The sequence below is a fragment of the Vanessa atalanta genome, chromosome 10 (assembly GCF_905147765.1).
Source record: "Vanessa atalanta chromosome 10, ilVanAtal1.2, whole genome shotgun sequence".
NCBI classification, from domain to species: domain Eukaryota; kingdom Metazoa; phylum Arthropoda; class Insecta; order Lepidoptera; family Nymphalidae; genus Vanessa; species Vanessa atalanta.
This window is the reverse complement of record NC_061880.1, coordinates 2,234,321-2,246,360: the sequence shown is the minus strand read 5'-3', so window position 1 is coordinate 2,246,360 and position 12,040 is coordinate 2,234,321.

The window sequence follows — 12,040 nt, the reverse complement described above, 5'->3', positions numbered from 1 at the left end:
GGTCAGCCAACTCATCAGTTCCTGAAGCTAAAAAATCTCGACACTGCTCACAAGATTTTTTCCTATCTATATTTTTGAAGGCCAATATAAATTAAAATGGGGATGGAAAGAGGCGTAGGCGGTGAGGACCCGATTATTTTCCTATGCACTGAGGCCCTAGCCCACCTAGCTACGACACTGATTACAACAGATTTTTCATCAACTTTTGACCGTTAAAATTTTAAAAGCATTTTATTTAACGAGGTCTTCTTACATACATCATCCGATATTTTATAATTTCTTAATCATATACTTAATTGAGCTAATAATTTGAAGATGTTCTGCAAAATACCATCAGGCTCCATTATGATCCGGGCCATTAGTTCCTTTAAGACTAGATCTACAAAAATATGAGCAGACATACTAGAAGGTCATAATATTCAAAGTATTTAAGTAATTAAATTTTGATACTTTCATGTAAAAAAACGTTTTTACATCAAGATATCAAAATTGTTTAAATAATGTATGCCCAATACTGGCTCTAACAAACACGGCCTTAGGCAAATAAAAAAAATTGCGCTCCTTGAAATAATAAAAAAAAATCGAAACAAAAGTACATTGTGTTTAAATAATTCAAGACAAGAAAGGGACAGATAACATGTTTATTTACGGTGACATAAGAACGAATGCAAATTTTTTATCAACAAGAAAGCTGTGGCTTTATTTTTTAGCATTTATGCGGTTTCCGAGTTGCATAAATTAATTTACCTCTAATCCCCCCTAAACTTGAGCGCCTCAGGCCAATGCTTAAATTACGCATAGCTTATCTCTACTAATATTATAAAGTTGAGTGTTTGTACGTTTAACGATTTCTTAGTTTTTTCTTTTACAAAGCATCGGGACAAGCGACAGACTCGATTCTTCGTATTGAAAAATAGTTTATAAGTCGGAAAGAACCAAATTCAGAAAAAACAAAGACTGACTATCTATTTATTATCTAATCATTAATAATAAATTAAAGTCAGTTAGTTATCGAAAATTATAAAAAAAATCGTAGTATGTATGCTAAAAGACCATTTTTTTAACATTGCGTATTTATTTCATCATAGGAATCAGTTTTATTAAATATTTCTTGAAAAAGTTTTTATTCTGGATAACATCATCAATCATATCAATAAATAGTTTGAATAAACGAATTCTGTTCGTATAAAATGTAAATAAATACGTTAGTGAAATATTTCATCCACAAACTTTGAAAGATATCCGAAAACAAAAATAACTAAACTGCGAAATTTCTGAACTGTGAATAGAACTAATAACGGTGATGGAAACATTGACTCACGTGGATGTTATTGTATAAGAATATTCACTAAGATTGTTTTAATCAAAACAAATTGTTTTAACATATCTTATATCTAGAATATTTAAAATTGATTTCAATTTATTTATCAAAATATAAATAATCCACTGGGTTTATGTCATTTCGCGTTTTTAAGCTATCGGTTTAAAGCCTTTGCAAACATGCTGCTTAATATTGGTGGATTTTTCTCATGATATTTCTCTTAAGCGCACATGAAATTTCAGAGGTGATTGCCCTGGTTTGACGCGAAATCTTTGGTTGGCTTTCGACTTAATATAAATTTTTGGCGACAATTATACATTATTTTAATTTTTTAATTACTAATATTAATTGATTTTTATTTTCGTAATTAATTTTTATAAAAATTTAAATAACTATTCTAGTCCTTATTGCTTCTAATTTGTAATAGATATCAGTGGAAACTTGATTGATTCATGTATTATTTTATTGTTTTTTCATATTACAGATCTATTGTACTGTTTGTTTCCCGAAAATAAATAAATAAATTACAAGGCGGTAGGGCTTACTAAAGCCTCTCTATTTTTTGGACTACTCACTCATATCATCAAAAATCTCTACATCTCGGGCTTTGGAACATTATCCAATTCAATCACATATGTAAACCAGCTCCAACTCAGATGTTTATCTCGATTACTTATTTTTTAATTTTCTATATTTCTACGAGCTACTTTTGAATGATCACTTAATATTTAGTTTATATACTGTGTAACTGCTATTTCTGTTTTAGTTTGAATAATATATTTCTTATTCTTCTTCGGTTTTACATACAAAACATTGTAAAACGTATTTTTGGTCACTGCCGATTTGCTCATATATAATATTTTTTTCAAACATACGTATCAGGTAATAGTAGCCTGGAAACCGACTGATGGGAAAAGGGGCCTTCTGTTAAGGAAAATGATCCAGAATTTAATTCGCCATGTTCCATTTCTGGTTGGATGTACGTGACTCAGAATATCTTGGCAGTACACAGATTCACGATGTTCTCTTTGCAGATAAATTGTCCAAACGACATTTTTAGTTTACGTTATCTGTGGTTAAAAGAATCGTGAGGAGAATCCTTAGAACTCTTAGGTATGTACATAATTTACCTTACTTTTTATTAAAGTTTTTTTTAGGTCATTTAATGAAAGTAATTACACATAACAGCTTGACTATTATGAAATAAACATTAATAGATTATTTTTTGTACACATGAAGCAAAGTCTTGTAACCTCAAGACGAGGCAGATAGACCCTGCTTACATTAGGCCACTTGGATTAACTTTAGGGGCATGATATCATGTTTTTTGGGTTGACTTTCGGATACAGAGGCATCTTAGTATATATGAATAGATGCTAATGATGATAACTAAAACATATTAAGCTTGGAGTTAATACACGTTGATGTTTATATAGGATACATATATATTTATTTATATTTATTAAATGTAATGATATGTGTTATCAACACTCAGAGCCGATGATAAAATGTCAAAAGTGTTTGTAAGTAGTATGAAGTTTATTTTGTAACGAGTTAGTTATTTGATTTAACATAGCAAGAGTGACAAATATAAATATGTTTCCCGTTCTTTGTACAAGAATCTTTCATCTGAGGGGAATTCGTTCTTGATTTATCACAAGGACAGTCCTGTCTGTCAGAAACACGCGAACAAAATTCGGGTCGCCGTCGGCACTTATCAGCCTGTCTCGGGAAATGTAAAAGATTTTTCACATTGTCTAATTAATAGTGGTGTCATTCCGGATCTAATTTCTTGTCACTAATTTTTCTGGGTTTAATTGGATTTCGGTGTGTTACGCATTTCAATTTCTAGCGGCCATTTTGATTTTTATGAACCATGTTGAAGATGAAATGTTGTGTCAAATATTATTAACATTCCGCTCATTTATTTAAGTGTTTCTTATATGCCATTATGTCTTTAATGTCAGTTTTAAATTTCAAACGATAATTTTTTTTCTTTAAGAAATAGTCAGAACTAAACCTTTTCTACCTAAAATTATAAGAAAAAAAAGACATGTGTAGCCTAATAATTGAGGAGACTTTTTTCCTTCGCATTTATGCCTATGAAGTTGGCAAGACTATTGAGCGTAGCCGAAAAGCTGAAGAAAACATATTGTATATTATTAAATCATTAGTATTTTTTGTAATGCCTAACTAAAAAAACTACAACACCAATATCCGTAAAACGTGTACCAAAAGATACAGCGCGTTTTGCAGAAGCTTTCAGTATATAATGTTGTACGCGCGAGAGAAAAGTGGACTGTATTTTGGTATAAAAGGGTGTTACCTCAAAACTCTGGGCTCGGTGAAGACACGTTCTTCTTGGGAGCGCTCCCTTGGTCTTCATACACTCGAAGAACACAGCCAAAGGGATGGGTGATATTATAGGAGAAGGATAAGTCCGTTACACAAGCTAATTTCAAAAGCGCGGCGCACTCACATAACACACGTTACCGCGGCTCACACCAGAAGGGAAGAGAGAAAAGGAAGTACGTCATACGTCAAAATCATTCCATAGACAAAACATAGACGTTTCAACGTACGCATACACCTAAATACGCTACATACCGCCCGCCTTAGAGTCACTCACTCTAATATAAACACTCGGACGGCTTCTACACTACACTATAACTAAACTATACTATTATTGACTAAAATATAAAAATATATTATTCACTGTCCGGGAGCGGACACACTTTAACAACTGCACGCTTGCAAACACCTTGTGCAGTGCGCACAGAAACCACTCGAACCACACCATCCTTGCCGGGATGCGTATTCTCAATAACACCGAGACGCCATTGCAAGGGTGGTAAATTGTCCTCTTTGAGGACCACTAATGAGCCTATCTTAACATTGTTCCGTGACTCTGTCCACTTGGACCTTTGTTGTAACGTATGGAGATACTCTTGACTCCATCGTTGCCAATAATGCTGCACGATATTACAAAAAATATGCAAGACACTAAATTCACATACCATTTTACTCGCTTTCACAAAGTTTTGACCACAATCACAGTACACATCCGTACACACACCTCTACGGTTACAAAATCGTTTTAAAAACAGCAATAAAGGCTTCAGCTGTTAATTCTGACACTAACTATAAGTGGATTGCACGTACACACAAACAAACACACATAGGACTTATAAAGTTTGGCATTTCTATGAGTACCTAGTTTTATCATAAAATGCCCACAATAATCAACACCAACACGTAAAAAAGCACGACACCTATCCACTCGAAAAGAAGGCAAATTACCCATAAGCGATTGCACAGCTTTCGACTTATTCCTAAAACAAGTAATACACTGAAATACTCTTTGTCGAACAATACTACGAGCTGACAGTATCCAATACTTCTGTTGCAATAAATATTGTAATGTTTGTACACCAACATGTAAATAGATTTTATGGTAATAATCAATAATTAATTTTGTAAGATGATTTCTTTTAGGTAAGATAATTTGATTTTTTATATCATTATTCAACGAAGAATTAGACAACCGCCCGCCAACACGCAGTATGCCAGACCTATCTATAAAGGGTTTTAGCCTTTGTATACCAGTTGCACACGGTCTATTTTTTGATAAACAATTAAACACGTCGCTAAACTCATTTCTTTGAACTAACTTAATCAAATTCAATAACGCTAAATTGTACTCCGACCCAGTAATATAATTACACTTAGTTTTTTCAACATTTAAACAATTAACTTTAAACCGTTAACACCACGCCGTAACACACACTAGCTTAGAAAGATCTGAGTACTTATGTAGCAAATCAAAATCAATGTCATTCACACAAACAAAAGCTTTAATAACACGCCTTTCACTATTTATAATATTAACTTCACTATCCCCTATGTCATTAGTCATAGATACAGGCCACTGATCCCGTGACAAACGTAACCAAGGAGGCCCTTGCCACCAAAGGTTGTATGAAAGTAACTCTGAGGGTAACATTCCTCGTGAAGCACCGTCCGCGGGGTTATGAACCGAAGCAATATGAAACCAATTTTCAGGACTAACATTACACTGACACTCACTGGCTCGATTAGCCACAAAAGTTTTATATTGATGAGATGAACTCTTTATCCAGGACAAAGCTATAGTAGAATCAGTCCACGCAAAAACTCTATCGATTTTTATTCTATCTTCGAACACGTTCATAACATATTTTATCAAACGAGATAGAATTACTGCAGCACACAACTCCAACCGTGGTATACTAATCCTTTTAAGAGGTGCAACACGAGATTTCGACATAAGTAAATACGTCTCACTGCGTCCATTAGCAGCAGTAACCCGAAAGTAGACAACAGCAGCGTAACCACGCTCAGAACTATCTGAGAACCCATGAAGCTCAATCGAAGCTGCAGTCGTCGATACAAATCGATTTATTCTCACACTCGACAAGACTGAAAACTCCTTAGTATATTGTAACCACACCCTTTTAAGATCTGGTAAAGGTTCATCCCACGATAAACCACGCACCCACAATTGTTGCATCACACACTTAGCAAACAATGTGACTGGGCTTAACCACCCTAAGGGATCGTAACACTTAGCAATTTGAGATAACACTGCTCGTTTGGTACACTCACACGAATCGAGTCTAACATTATAGTGGAACACATCACTTTGTGGATTCCATTGCACACCCAACACCTTGATGACACTTTCATCTTCTGCTGCAATAAAATTCACACTAAGTTCCTTATCACATTCAGGAATATTAATCAACACAGAAGGAATGAATGAATGTGGAATGTAGTTAGGCCTTCAACGAACATCCAAATTATTTTTAACCAATTCCATGTGACCCGAATCCAAATAATCCTTCATAACATCACTATATGCCCTTTTCAATAATTCATTTTTGTTTAACCTTCCTTCCAAAGCTAATAAACGCCGCAAAGCGATATCCCGCGAATTACCTAAGTCCGGTCGATCAGTTTTAAAAGGCAGTCTAATTCTATATCTCCCATTCTTTTCACGAGTATGAGTTGAAACAAAATGATCTTCACAGCGCCTCTCCTCCAGGCTTAAAAAAGAACCAACAACTGGTTCTGATTCAATCTCCCAGAACCTTTTAAAAATTGAAAGGTTTTCATCAGATATAAAATTAGACATAGATACCTTCTGCAGGTTCTTTAGATTTTTATTTCTCACCTCTCTCATAACCAACCAACCAAACAGACTGTTGATAGCATGGGGACCCCCACACGCACCTACGACACGACCGTCTCTTATGATAGAGGGAAACACCTCAGCGCCCAACAAAATATCAACCTTAGATGGAATATTAAATTTTGAATCGGCAAGCTTTAATGGTTTTAAATGATCCCACTGTTCAATAGGAACATAAACATTAGGTATAAAGTTCGTAATTTTATTTAACACTAAACATGACACAATCTGAGAATTATCATCACTATTCTCAGGTAGTATCTCACACGACACGACACCATTCGCCTTACACACATTAGACATACTGAGACCACACACTGGCACACACACCTGCCGAATCGGTAAGCCTAATCGACGAATGAAACTAGAGGTTACGAACGACGACTGTGAACCGGGATCCAACAACACGCGAGCCACCTCGCAGGAGCCGTCACGTCGCCTCACTCGAACCACGGCAGTGGACAACAAAACTGTTCCCGAGCTCGCACACACAGAGCCTTTAAGGGACACCACAGCCTGTTCTCCGCTGGCATTCACACACTCGCCAGACACTCGCAGTACACCACTTTCGTTTTCACGAACACGAGAACACTCTTTCTCATTCACACTATCTTGTTTAAAGTGCAAGAGTTTATTATGTGACATTACACACTTGTCACATTTAAAGTTTGATTTACACTCAGAGGCAACATGATTACCTGATAAACACAAAAAACACAATTTATTTCGCTTTACCACTTTCGATCTATTATACGGAGACAGATGTAAAAACTTAGGACATTTATACAACTCATGATTAGAATAACACATTACACACTCATTATTATTTTTAAATCCGGTTGTAAAAGAAGAAACATACTTATTCCCGCTAGCACTCTTAACACTCAACACCCTACGCATCGAACCTTGACTCGACGCTTCACAAGCACGTATTTGCTTATCTAAAAAATCTAGAAGTTGAACATATGTCGGATATTCGCGATCATTTTCTAAGGACAATTCAAAGCGACGTCTCGACTCACTATCTAATTTTTTTAACACTAAGTGAAGCAACAAGAAACTCCATTCACCGGTAGGAAAACCTAAAGCCTTCAATGCACTTAAATTTTCTACCAAATTATTTCTTAAACGTTTCATACCTTCGACGTCTATGTCACTACGCAACGAAGTTAAATTCAACAATTCATCCATATATTTATTTGCGATACGACGTTTATCGGAGTATCTTTCTACAAGGGAATTCCAGGCTACAGAAAAATTATCGGATGTTAATGATAAACATTTAATTAAATTGTATGCTTCACCTTTTAAACTTCCACGTAAATATTGAAACTTTTGTATGTCCGATAAACTATTATTACCGATTATGGTTGAATTAAAGAAATCAAAATAACTACACCATTCTGAATACTCACCGGAAAACGTTAACAACGGCAGCTTAGGTAACCTAACACTTGTATTCGGAGCACTACACTTTCCACAATCAGATTTACGCTCAGAATTATTATCACTATCACTATGCTCAATAATTGACTTACGCTTTAAGAATTTATTATATTTCGCACGAATATCGATCACTTTGTCCATAAAATTATCACGGATTTCCTCCTGTTCGGATTCTACAAATAATTTTTGAGATATTAAAGTTGATTCGATTTTAGTCTGTGTTTCTTCAAACTGAGAACGAAGTAAGTCTAAATCACCATAACTCGCGTCGAACTCATCAACTAAATCCGAACTTTCGTAATGCAACATACGGTCTAATTGCTTAACGAGAAATTTTCTATGAAATAATAATTGATTTAAATCCATATTTAACACAATACAATTATTATTTTAAAAAACACGAGACTAGCTAAGGAATAAGATTTATATTCAATTCAAACTAAAAAACAAGTTGTCCTAAGTAAAGAAACACAATTATTATGACACTAAATAATATAATACTAAACCTTTTAACTCGACTGCGTTATAACACGACGCGTCCGGTCTATATTGTGCGGTTGCGCATCGACCGACAATATCACAAAATATGAAGGTACTTCGAAAAATAATCGACTAAATTATTTTTATGTAAAATTACACTTTTCTACAATGCAAATAATACGCAATTAATATAAATTACTTAATGTTGTAAAGCGAAATAAAAATTAACACTATTTTAAATTACACATTAGCTCCTAACGAAAGTATTATCCGTTTCTCCATGGAATGATTTTGAAGTATTAACACGCGATTTAAAACACACAAAATCGCCGATTTACACTAAATTTTAAATCTCAAATTTGGCTACGAAGGACCAAAATGTACGCGCGAGAGAAAAGTGGACTGTATTTTGGTATAAAAGGGTGTTACCTCAAAACTCTGGGCTCGGTGAAGACACGTTCTTCTTGGGAGCGCTCCCTTGGTCTTCATACACTCGAAGAACACAGCCAAAGGGATGGGTGATATTATAGGAGAAGGATAAGTCCGTTACACAAGCTAATTTCAAAAGCGCGGCGCACTCACATAACACACGTTACCGCGGCTCACACCAGAAGGGAAGAGAGAAAAGGAAGTACGTCATACGTCAAAATCATTCCATAGACAAAACATAGACGTTTCAACGTACGCATACACCTAAATACGCTACAAATGTGAATACATAAACAGATGTGCTTCTCAAGTTCACTAACTTTGTATTTAGACTATTGTCGTGTCAAGAGTAAATTCATGATATTTTTTAAGGTTTATTAATAAACATAACCCTAAAACTTTAAACTACTTTCGAGAATAAGATTATATTTATTTATTTAATTATAGCCTTAATACATTGTGACTAAAATATTTCTATGACGTATGTAATGCATTGTACAATAATTAAATTCCTGCATATTATTTATTAAAGCTACGGGACCGTCTTAGTACTTTACAAACACGTATGCATGAAGCTAAATTTAATACAAACATACGAGGTCTATATTGGTAGATATATATTCACTAACTTCAAATACTCTCGCAGTATTACCACCTTTAATATCCCTCGTGTGTTGGTGAAATTGATATGAACTATAATAAAAGCTAACAACTAGTAGAAGGATTTTGTAGAAGTATGTTAAAAATAGAAGGGTTTGGTAAATGCACAGTAAATGTTTTCTTTCACCGGAAAACAAAAGACGGTTGGGTCTTTTGCGTTTTTTTTTTTTAAGAATAATTATAGCTTGTTTTAACCTTATGAGCTGCAATGAGATCCGCGTGAATTGGTGATCCCAAACCCACAAATAAGCTAGCTTTGCCTCGGTATCATGCGCGTTAAATTTGTAACGCTTTCTTGATCCATTTTATTGTGAGTTTTAATTCACTCCTTAGAGACATAGCACAGAGTTAGTCATAAACTTGCTCAATAAACGGGCTATCTAAATAATAATTCAAATCAGTTTAGACCTGTCTTCAATCTCCAATCTTCAGCTTTATAAATAGATTGTAGCAGAACAAATTATCCCACAACACGAATCAAATAAATTAATGCGTACAATTAAAAATGAATACCATTAATTAAACGTTCTGTTTATTTGGTTTAATCTCTAAATGCTAATTAATTTAATCTGTTATCATACCAGAATAGGCATTTTCGTTTCCACGAAAATTCACGATTGAATCCGAAGTGACTTCAGCTTGGCCTCAATTATTTAAAGCTATCGTCTTAATAAAACCCAAGGGTAAGTGGAAATAATTATTATAAATACGAGAGCAGGCTCCAGTCGCAATTGTCATACTAATAATGAACTTAATGGAAGCGGAATGTCTGTAAAAACATTTCAAAACACTTCAGCTAACAATTCCTCTCTTCATAAACTTCGTGCCAGAATTTCGAATTGATTGTCAAAGTTTTCTATTGGACTTGAATTTTCTCTAATATAAGTCATTTAAAGGTAGTATTATTTCATTGGATTATAAATTCGTAAAGTTTGGAAACCAGAACAAGATCCGATACGATAGTTATTTCGACTATTTTTTATGTATTTTCATTTTTATTTTTAGACACTTAAGGCTAACGATTCATTGTAAATACTGCGCGTATTTTCAACCCTACGTATTTATCCTATGACGTAGTCTTAAATCTAATTAACTTTTGAAGTAACAGTAAATCGCGTTTTAGAATAAGAAAACAGTATTTACAAGTGTATATTTATATGTATTATCAGATTTGTTTAAGTATTTTTTGATTTAGTAAACTTTTAAGGTAATTTCAACTTAATGGCATTCGTATTTGATATCGTTAACTTTTTATCTTTGTTTATGGATTTCGAAAATTTGATCGTACTTTGATTGCTGATTACTTTAATATAATTGTTTTAATAATAATTTAAAAGTTTATTATCCTCATGTTCATTACGCAAGCTAAAATGTACTCTATTATCGACTTATCCATAGTACCACAAACAAACATTCTAACCAGATTTAAAGTTACTCAAAGAACGTTGTTTCCGACCATTGGAGCGCTGTTTGGAGCGAAGTAAAATTAAATTTACAGAGTTTTTCCATCAAACTTGACGTTGATCTTACACATCGGTCAACATACCGATCCCATGGCACGCGGACGTCTCGACTTTAAATATCTGGACCGTGGAATGAGCTCAATTCATATCGAGCTAGGAACAAACAAAGTGCTTACTTTTAATGAAGAAATACTTCGAATCTCATATCATTCTCATAAGCGTTGGACATTCTGGTGTCATAATTTTATTAAAATGATAATTGCGAGGGAACTTTTAACCGTAAAGAGCAATTTAAGGGTATATACGAGGATATATATCAGTGTATACACGACTCCTATAATGGTTGTAAGTTTTTTTAATAGTGTTCTAAATAAAAAAATATGAGTCAGAAATTTTTAACTCGAAATTATATACTTCAAGAAACTTTAATTGAAAATAGATTTATGTAATTATATAAGGTATTCTGTTATCGCTCTGAAAATTTCGTTAACTATTAATAATTATTATTTTGCTTTAGCTTAAATTGCATATAAAATATTTATACAAGCTTGTATAGCCTAGGCTTATGATGATTTGTATATAATTATTAAAGCCCTCGTTGTAAATAATTCTTACGTAAAATGCATTGCTTTTTGTTATTTTTTTTACGCGATTTAGAGTCTGAATTGCCAGAAATCCACATAAGGAAAAAGCGTTATGCCTACTCTTTCCTTTATCTATTTCTCTTTCTTTTATATACAATTTTATATAATATTTAAACCTATGTTATGTGTTATGTTCTATATCTGTCCTTATATATTGAAAATCGTTTAATTTTTTAACTAAACTAGCTAAACCTACCTAGCTTTAATCGCGCGAAATTTGTAAAACACCAACTTCCAAGACCCGTTTTACCACCCCCTTAGGGGTGGTTTCGTAAAATCCTTAGCAGATGTCTACGTCCTATAAGGAACCTATCTGCCAAATTAAATATGAAATCTAGGAATAGTATACAATTCCTAGGAAATGTAT